Source organism: Eurosta solidaginis, chromosome 2 (assembly GCF_040869045.1).
Source record: "Eurosta solidaginis isolate ZX-2024a chromosome 2, ASM4086904v1, whole genome shotgun sequence".
In the NCBI taxonomy this organism is placed as follows: domain Eukaryota; kingdom Metazoa; phylum Arthropoda; class Insecta; order Diptera; family Tephritidae; genus Eurosta; species Eurosta solidaginis.
Window position 1 is genome coordinate 296,241,537 of NC_090320.1, and position 9,818 is coordinate 296,251,354.

A 9,818-nucleotide genomic window follows, 5' to 3' on the forward strand; every position below is an offset into this window, starting at 1 on the left:
TACGATTAAGCGAACATAAGACCTTTGGAAAGTACAATTACTGGCGTATACTGATGATATGGATATTATTGGACTGAAAAAAACCCGCCGTGAATTTTGCTTTAGTTGGATTAGATAAATAAGCAAAAAAGGTGGGTCTTGCGGGGGGAATGCACTTGCTGTCATGCAAGAAAGAATTGGCGCCTTGGCAACCACATCACTGTTGACGGATATAAATGGGGGATTCCATAATTTGGTAATCAGAATTTACAGCAAAATCAACGTCAGCTTGGAAGTAAAACGGAGAATAACTCTAGGCAACAAGTGCTACTTTGGACTGCGCAGACAGTTGAAAAGTAAAGTCTTCTCTCAACCAAAAAAGCTGTACATGTCGCTCATCATCAATGTCCTGATGTATGGGTCGGAACATGGACGGTGTCGAGGGAAAATGAGATGGCTTTTTGAGTGTTCGAGAGAAAAGTTCTTCGGATGATTATGATACTGATCGTACTGTACGATCACGTTTCGAAAACCAATTTCACTTAAAAGAGAAATATGTCAAGCTAACTGTAAAAACCATAATAGATTATGGATGTTATATAATATATTTTCTTGATTCGATTAACAATTTCAGGGCTATGGCGGCCACCGTGGTGCGATGGTAGCGTGCTCCGCCTATCACACCGTATGCCCTGGGTTCAACTCCCGGGCAAAGCAACATCAAAATTTTAGAAATAAGATTTTTCAATTAGAAGAAAATTTTTCTAAGCGGGGTCGCCCCTCGGCAGTGTCTGGCAAGCGCTCCGATTGTATTTCTGCCATGAAAAGCTCTCAGTGAAAACTCATCTGCCTTGCAGATGCCGTTCGGAGCCGGCATAAAACATGTAGGTCCCGTCCGGCCAATTTGTAGGGAAAAATCAAGAGGAGCACGACGCAAATTGGAAGAGAAGCTCGGCCTTAGATCTCTTCGGAGGTTATCGCGCCTTACATTTATTTTTTTTTATTTATTTAATAATCGGTCTTATAAAGATTCTGCCAGTACTGCGGTAGACGTTGTTCTGCCCTAACTTTGGTCTATCTGCATGTCCCATCCTCTTTTTAATATTCCCTTTGTTCGCACCTACACTGAAAGAAATGGTGCTAGTAAAATCAACAAATCGGTGCTGTTTTTCTTGACTTAACGGAGATTCGGTGAAATTGATCGAATTATGGTTAATTCGACCGAGTTCTTTGTCAAGCGAACAAATTAATTAAGTCATTTCAACAGAAGAGAAACTGTCGCACTTAAGTTAACAAAATTCTATAAAATTGACAGTTTCCTAATCAATTTAACTGATTTTTTTGTTAACACAACTGATTTCACTGATCATTTCAACAGCGACCAACAGTCAATACGTGAGCAAATTTCAAAGAGAATTTTACGCTCACTTTGTACTTATGTATGCTGTGTACAATATGTCGCCCCTCGGCACTGTTCGGCAAGCACTTCGAGTGTATTTCTGCCATGAAAAGATCTCAGTGAAAACTCATCTGCCTTGCAAATGCCGCAACATAGGTACTTTCGTACAAAGCTGTCGCAACAACTTTTTTTTTGTTCATTTGACTACTAAAACGGTCAATTACGAATCAACGATTTGTGCGCAGTTGATTCAACATCTTGTTGCGATGGATAAAAATTGACAGAAATTTCGGTTGAATTGACTCGTACTTCGGTTGATTTTACCAGTTTTTTTCATTCAGTGTACCTTTCTCTTTCTGTCTTTGCACATCTCCTTCTCCTTTCCATATTTTTCTCTCATATTTTAATCCCTCTATGTTTTCATTTACCTCTAGCTTCTTGAATATTTCAAAGCAAATAAGAAATATTTCAGAGAGCTTTTTTGAAGCATTAATTTTAAGAATTGTTATTTAGAAAAATTACATAATACATTACTGTTTGGCAATCTTTTATTTGTTAATTAATTATGTAACCAGTTTTGAGACTCGCATACATCTGTTACCCTCAACTAAGAATCAAAAGAGCTAAGCAAACATTTGTTTATTAACTTAATTGCGCAGTTAACACTTCAAAACTTAATTATTGCATGCATCACTCGATAAATGAAAGGATGATAGATTCAACCGTTCATAGGTCCGTGAATTTCCACGAGCTCAAACATATTCATAGATATGTGCACTTCTCTTCCATTAGCTTACTCACATTTCAAAGCGCCATTGCCATATTCAAATTACATATGTATGTATGTCTGTATATTTAGATAAACGCTTTCATACATGCTTAGATATCGATGACGTATGAATAGCATAAGTATAAGTACCCCGTAGGAAACTGGACTGATTCAGAAAACAGCGTTTATCTAAAAAATTTGATGACAGTACTAGTTTTTGGTCAGTACCCAACCAATGAGCAGAAAAGATGTTAGGCTAATGGATCTGCAGTCTTTGTGGTGCAAATTATTGTTCTTCCCCGGTTTCGGTGGGACGATCACGCTACCTCCAAGAGTGTGGCCCACAATACAGTTTTATGTACACATCAAATATTTTCGTGCGCTATTCTACAATAATTACCCCCTCACATTTATAGCATAGACACGGCGATTTAAACCAGGAACAAGGCTGCGTTCCCTGGACTATGGTTGGTTGGCAGTTCTCCGCCGGTCTCTTGTGAGGTGGAACAGGCGAAAGTGCAAGCTCTTAAGCTGCTTATTCATATAGTGGGTTACTAAGGAGTTTGGCTAGTTATGTGCATCCTCACAATTTTTTATACCTTTCATGAAAATGAAATGGTATATTAATTATACCGAAATGATCAGGATGAAGAGCTGAGTTGATTTAACCATGCTTGTCTATCTGTCTCTCTGTTTGTTTATAACTAATCCCACAATTTTTGAGATATCTTGATAAAATTTGGTGAGAGGATATATTTAGGTGTCCGATTAGACATTTGTCGGAACCGGCCGGTCCATAGCATATGGTCGATTTTTCAGAAAAGAGGATGTTTGTCATATCTTCCTCAATTTATCAGCTAGAAGCTTCAAATTTCACCAAATGCTTACGTATATAGCATATATTGTTATCTGAAGAAAGCATAGTGATCGGTGATATATATGGTATATATCCCATATAACCGAGTGTTCAGATAAGAAACTTTTCGTAATTTCTGCCCCCTTTTTAACGGCTAGAAGCTCAAAATTTCTTCAAATACTTACGATTACGTCATATATTGTTGAAATAAGTGATTCAGGGTCATAGGTTTTTTTATGCAGACCACAAAAAACGTAAAATTTTGCACCTCACACAAAGTACCTACCTATTTTATGTTTTATATTTATCTTAAAAATCGCTTAGGTATGTACATCTCTTCACACTATGTAGCCGATTATTTGGCTATTACGAATGGAATAAGATTATTGTTACGCCCTATCCATGAAGGTATGAAGTAGAGATATACGCCGCCGATAAACCCCGCCGAATGTGGTCGTTTTTAGCACTCTGCCGCCGAATGTGCGGCGGCGTCCGGTGCGTTACTATATTTTCTCGTTTAAGACTGTTTAGGCCATTTATTGTTCATTTCGAAAATTGGTCGGATATGGTTATAAGAAACTAATTTCGAAATTTAACTCTTTCTAACTGTTCAAAAGTTATTTAAAAAAACAGGCGTTTTCGATGTCAGCTTAACACGTACTTTTCATCGCCCAATTTACCAAGTTATTAAAACAAAACACTAAAAGAAAAGTTATATAATAAATTGATATGCTCACTTTGCATTTTTTTTTCCAAAAAATTAATAATGAAGGATGAATTCAAATAAAATGACCCACGGCGAACATGTTTTCAAATGTCATCAAGTTGTTAAAAAAAGCAAAACACCCACAAAAAGTGCCGATTTTTAAAAAAATTTATATTGCGATTGGTTGGAAGACTAAGCGAAATCAGTGATGCAAAATCCATTAGTAGGTTGTAGGGGCATAAACACTCCTTTGAAATAATTCTTACCTCATACTTAAGTTGAGGATATATATACGTATTAGAAGGGTTTGAAAAATCACTTGGCCTTACATTCAAACAACTGTTGTTTATTTGCGAAACTATACAATAGCGTCTGAAATATTAATTTTGATTTTCACACTTCATCCTTCAACACACAAGTCTCCCGGTTTGACATTTCCAAAAGATGGCGGCTCTATCCAAAACTAGTCCCTTGGAGTGAATTACATTGATTATAGCCTATCAACAAAGTTTAAATATCAGCTACACCTTACGGCTCCTTTTACAAATGTGAATACTTAGGCACATATACATATTTACCAGGTGAGGCTTTGTCCTTCGCAAGAACACTCAATGTGGTGAAGCAAAAGCTTTCCAAAGACAGTCGAACTAATGACCGTGTGTGCTACTACCCTAATATAATGGACAGTCGAACTAGTCTGAAGTTACGCTGTCATCCATAATGAGCTCTTATATCATATTGCTATTGTATCAATGTTGTGAACACAAACGTCTGCAAACTTTGGTCTACATTTTAAAAATTTTATCCAGTGTGCTTGTAAAATTTTATTTATGTAGATGCACCGAGGATTATACGATTTTCGCCTATGAGTTACGCAATGACATCCACTTAGGCTGCTTATTATTTCGAGGGCGGCATCCTTGGCCGAATAGTTACTCTCTAACGTTTCAAGGTGTTTCTCTAGTGTAGCTCGGCAGCATAGCGCGACAAAAACATCCTTCAGAAAGTCTTCAGAGCTACACCTAGAGCTTCTGGGAAAGTGACGTCGGGAAAGTTATGAGTTCGAAGTCGCAGTCCTTTTGCTTCGGTGCTTCGCACATCGGGAATTTTAGCTCTTCAAAACAGCCGAAAAAACCGAAGACCATTAATAGCAACTGCACGCACAAAGGCGGCGTGACCGCCAAGGAGCCACAAATAATTTTAAGAAATTGTGTTCGCGACGATTTTTAGGAGTTAACCCCAGCTGAAACTACGCTTTGCACGAGATATCCAGACAACAGTGTGACCATTTTATGTGTCTCTATTTCTTTTCAGCAGACGCAGCAGTACCAATTCCAAACACCGGGGTTAGGTTCGAAGCTTCTCTGGAGTAAGTTAACGAGGACAATCCCTCCTGAAAATTTTTGAACGATCTGCGAGATGTTAAGGCAAAACCCCGGATCTTTCCGAAATGGCCAAAACGCTGATGTCCTTAAATACATACAAACAAAACCTTTCCTAAATATTATTTTTTAAATAGAAAAATTAAGCTTTTTAAAGTAAGAGCACCGGCGTATGCCGGCTCGCCACCACGCCGCCGCCGCCTAGTATGAAGTCTTCGGCACAGCCGAACACAGTCCCGTCCTTACTTGTTTTTTATTGCTATCATTTTCCACTTCGTCAAGCCAATGAATTCCACTTAAAGCTTTTCGTTTCGTACCTCTGTCTCCATCATTTGCAAAATTGCACAAGGAAATACATATTTTAAAAAATGGTTAAAAAAAATGTATCAACTTTCATAGGCGTTATTGGCACAACGTAAAGGCGTAAATTCTTATTTATATATTTATTTAATTAGAATTTTCTTTTACACCAATCCAACCTAAACATGTATTTGTATTTTGACATACTTTTGTGTGTACGTACGGGTATGCGGGGATTTGATTGACTTCTGTTGTATGTATGTAAATGTATTACAGATATTCAATGGATTTGACATGCCTCATGAATGATTTATGGATTGACGTATCTACGCGCATAGCTATTTTCTCATAATTGCATGTGTTGCATTGTATTGATTGCCCTAGAACAATAATAATTTTTATGTTTCAAGCCTCTAACATTTAGGTTTAAGAATATATATCAACACGCCTGTAGTTGCAACAGTAGCAAGATACCCAATTCGAGCAGCACTTTTTCATCACAATATTATCGCGTCTATAATCAAACCCATTTTGATGTGATATTTCTGAAGATTTTTTGGGTGTAATATTGGGTGCGTAGAGAGAAAGTGTACCCCAAAGGCTGCATCGTCAAGCAGGATGCCTTGCGAAGACTAACCCCTTCTCAACTTATTGCAGCAGGGATATCTCCGTCTATAGACATTCTACATCATTTTAATATTGGCATGTTATTGGAAGTGACTAGCTGCCACAATAGAAAACTTAAGACCTTGAAAAGTATCACACCATCATCGTAAAGACAGGGCGTCCTGAATATTGCTGCAGACGGGTGCACTATTTTACTACAGAGTAAAGGCCTTAAGAAATAACCACCGAAAATACTTAATAAAAGGCATCGTAATAGGGCCATGAGAAAGACAGCGCTGTTAATGATTATCATTAACATTAGAATTAAAGCGATGGTTGTTAGTACCGCAAATGGACAATGGTAATAAGAACAAAGTGCTTATAGCGGCCGTTACATGGCGTTTTCGAGGAAACCAAGCCTTGTTATCTGTGTTCTCTATCGGAAGTCCATAGAAGGGTTGGACCAGATAGATATTGGTAGTAGAGACATTGGTTTCACATTAAAATTAAAAGATGGTTGGTGTAGTGTGGGGACACATTACATGGCCAATTCTGCACAAAGTTACAATATTCATATCTTTCCGATTTTTCATCGCTTTTTTTGGTAAAATATAAATATTATTCACATTATGAGTACAGAAGTTGGTCCTTTATATATTTCTTTCTTAAACGTTATACAGTGGTTGACTCATTTGATTTCAGAAACTCAAATTAGTCAAAATGTTTGCATATTTGAAGTTTTGGGCGTTACAAATTTTCTATTTTTAGGTTTAATATTTTTAATATTTTTTGAAGTATTGTAGAAAATCATGCATTTTACACCCTTTTAAAACGTAATAGAAATTTCTAAAAACTGGATGAGAAAAAACACCAAAGCTGTTGTCCTCGAGAATAATTCTTTTTTTCCAAGATACTGCTATATGAGGTTTTGTAAAGAAATGATGAACTTAATTCTTGTACTGATAAAATAACGTAAACCATTTGTGAAAGATATGAAAAGATGTGTCCCAAAATACTCAGTACCTGTCCTGTTTCTAATATGTCCCGTAATATTTCTCCCTAATTCAGAGCATAATACATTTAAAGTTGAAAGTGTTAGCACCACATTCGTCAGTATTACGTCACAAAAGTATAAAAATTTCAAAATATTTTTTTAAAATTTTATTTAACTGATAAAAGCGGGTTTGCTTTAGAAGGCGGTAACCAAATACATAATGGGCGGCAACATCTAATTCAAGCATAGCTACACTCTTTAAGACTACAATAATGCAATTCAGAACCAAAATCTTAAGAGGAGAGAAGAGATAGATGAGCTATTGTGCATCATATTTTGTGAAATCTACTCAAAATTTAAATGTTTACTATTAAACCATTAAATTCATTAAATATTTTAACTAACTTATGGGAGTTTTTTGTTGTTATTATACAACCCCCGTCACATAGCACTCAAAACTAAACCATTAAAGATAGTCTTACATCAGTAGCAGACAAAGAAACCATTACTTCAGATCACTATGCGTACTTAAAACAAAAACTAATTTCATTCAACTCGTAGCGATAAAACTCGAGACTTTTTTATTTGAAACTGGCAAGACAATGGACAATATGAAACATTGTACAAAGAAACCATTCATACATTTTACAACATTTCACTTAAGCGGTCACACACATGCATGCATACTATGTATGCGAAAGCGATGCGATGTAATTGTAAGGAATACTTGAAATTACAGGAAATAAGAAACCATAGACAAACTCTGCAAAATAACCCTCACTGAATTTCCGCTGCCAATGCCAATCGATGGAATTTGAAAAAAAAAAAAAAAAATCTGAAGCTAACAAATCTTAGTATTCTACAAATTGTAGTGCATACATGCATACATATACACTATATATATATGTATGTATAAAAGCTATTTGAACAAAAGAAAACATTTGCCATGTACACGACAATTTGAACTCGAACTTTGTAAGAAAACAGTCGACGAATGTCAGGTTAAAGGGCATGTTGCAATTTTTTATGTAATGCGTTGACGTACTTTGAAAAACAAAAAAAAAACATCAAAGTGTAATTGAATAAAAGCAAAAAAACATGCAAACTACGCATAAATAAATGTGTTGACAGAAAATGTTACGTATACGCCATGGTGCCGCGGTTTTTGTTTTAGCTTTAGAATGTGGTGAATAAGGTTTTACACTAAATTTAAAATGAGCTTTGGGGTTTCAAATCCAAAATAGGTTTGTTGGATGTACTGCGTAGTATTATGTAGATTTTTAGTATATAAATGCTGAAACATCGTGTTAACTTTTGATTTGCAATTTAGGTTTATTTCGGTTTAGTACTTTGGTTGAATTGAATCATTTGCTTTAATTTGCTTTAATATAACACATTCAGGTTAAAAAGACTTAAATAAAGTATAAAAAATATTAAATATAAAAATGCGTGAGTACAAAGTTCTCTTGAATATCGTTGTGTAAACATAAAGCTGTAGGAAAATAATGATTTTAATTTTACTCGCGCAGGATTTAAAGTTAAACCACAACGGAGATAACTTTACCAGAAACAAGCAACCACCACCGACAAGTTATTCTCTTATTGTTGCCTTATTATCAAAAGCGGAATATCTCCTAGTTATCGAAATGTTATCGGCTAGTCATCGGCCTTTTATTAATTTTTTATAGGCTTGATATCGACGGTCTCATAACAAACTGATAAGTCGTCGAAAACAAACAAAATAACACGTTGCTAACAAATTGGAAACACTCCAATAATAAATCGATAACTTACCGATAGCTTTTAAATAACAAGTCCATAGCTTATCGATAATTTTTTCGACAACAAATCGATAAGAAATATAAAGCTTTTGCAATCGATAGAATGTTTATAACTCTTCGAATTTATAACTCATCATAAATCGTCGACAAGAAATGCGTCTCATCGATAGAAAAAATATTAATTATCGATAACACAACATTAACAGTTCGATGAGAAATTGATAACACATAATCTAGTTTCGGTTCTAGCGTCGATTTTGACTTTTAGTCTTTCCTTTCCCCTCCACTCCTTTCCTTTTTGACTTGCCTTTCCGCTACTTGGTCTCGTGGTGATTTGCTCCGTCTACCACTTCAAAGTTCCTGGGTTCAAGTTCCGGGCAAAGCATCATCAAAAATTTAGAAAAAAAGGTTTTCAATTACAGAAAAGTTCTTTTCAGTAGGGTCGCTCTTCGGCCCGAGTACATTTTTACCGGAAATAGCTTCTTAGTAAGAAATAACTTGTCTTGCAGCTGCGGTTTGAAATCGGCATAAAGAAATTGTTTATTCCTAACAATAGATTTTCATTTATTTTCTCACGTCTATGCATAACCATGTACACACACACATAAATGTAGTTTTATCAAGATATTTTATAGCTTACTAATTAGCTAATGGTAAATATGAAATTTAATGAAAATTGGAAAACGTGCCTGGTTGGTTTAATATTCTCATTAAATTTGTTCATTATGAGCACTTGGCGCAGCAAATGACTTCATAATGCTCACATTTTTTAATTGGCTTACATACACACATACATACATACATACGTAAGTATACTGAATAAGTATTCATGCAGATATACCCATATATGTATGTTAGAAACATAAGATATTCCGTTGCACAAGAAAAGGAAAAGCGGAGAAAACTAGAAACAAAAAATTATGATATATTCTTTATATAATTATTTTTAGTTATTTTGACATGATCTAACTTCGAGCTTCTTAAAAATATAAATGTGAAAACAGATAGAAAAAATCTGGAAAAATTCGGATAACCTTAAAAAGTAT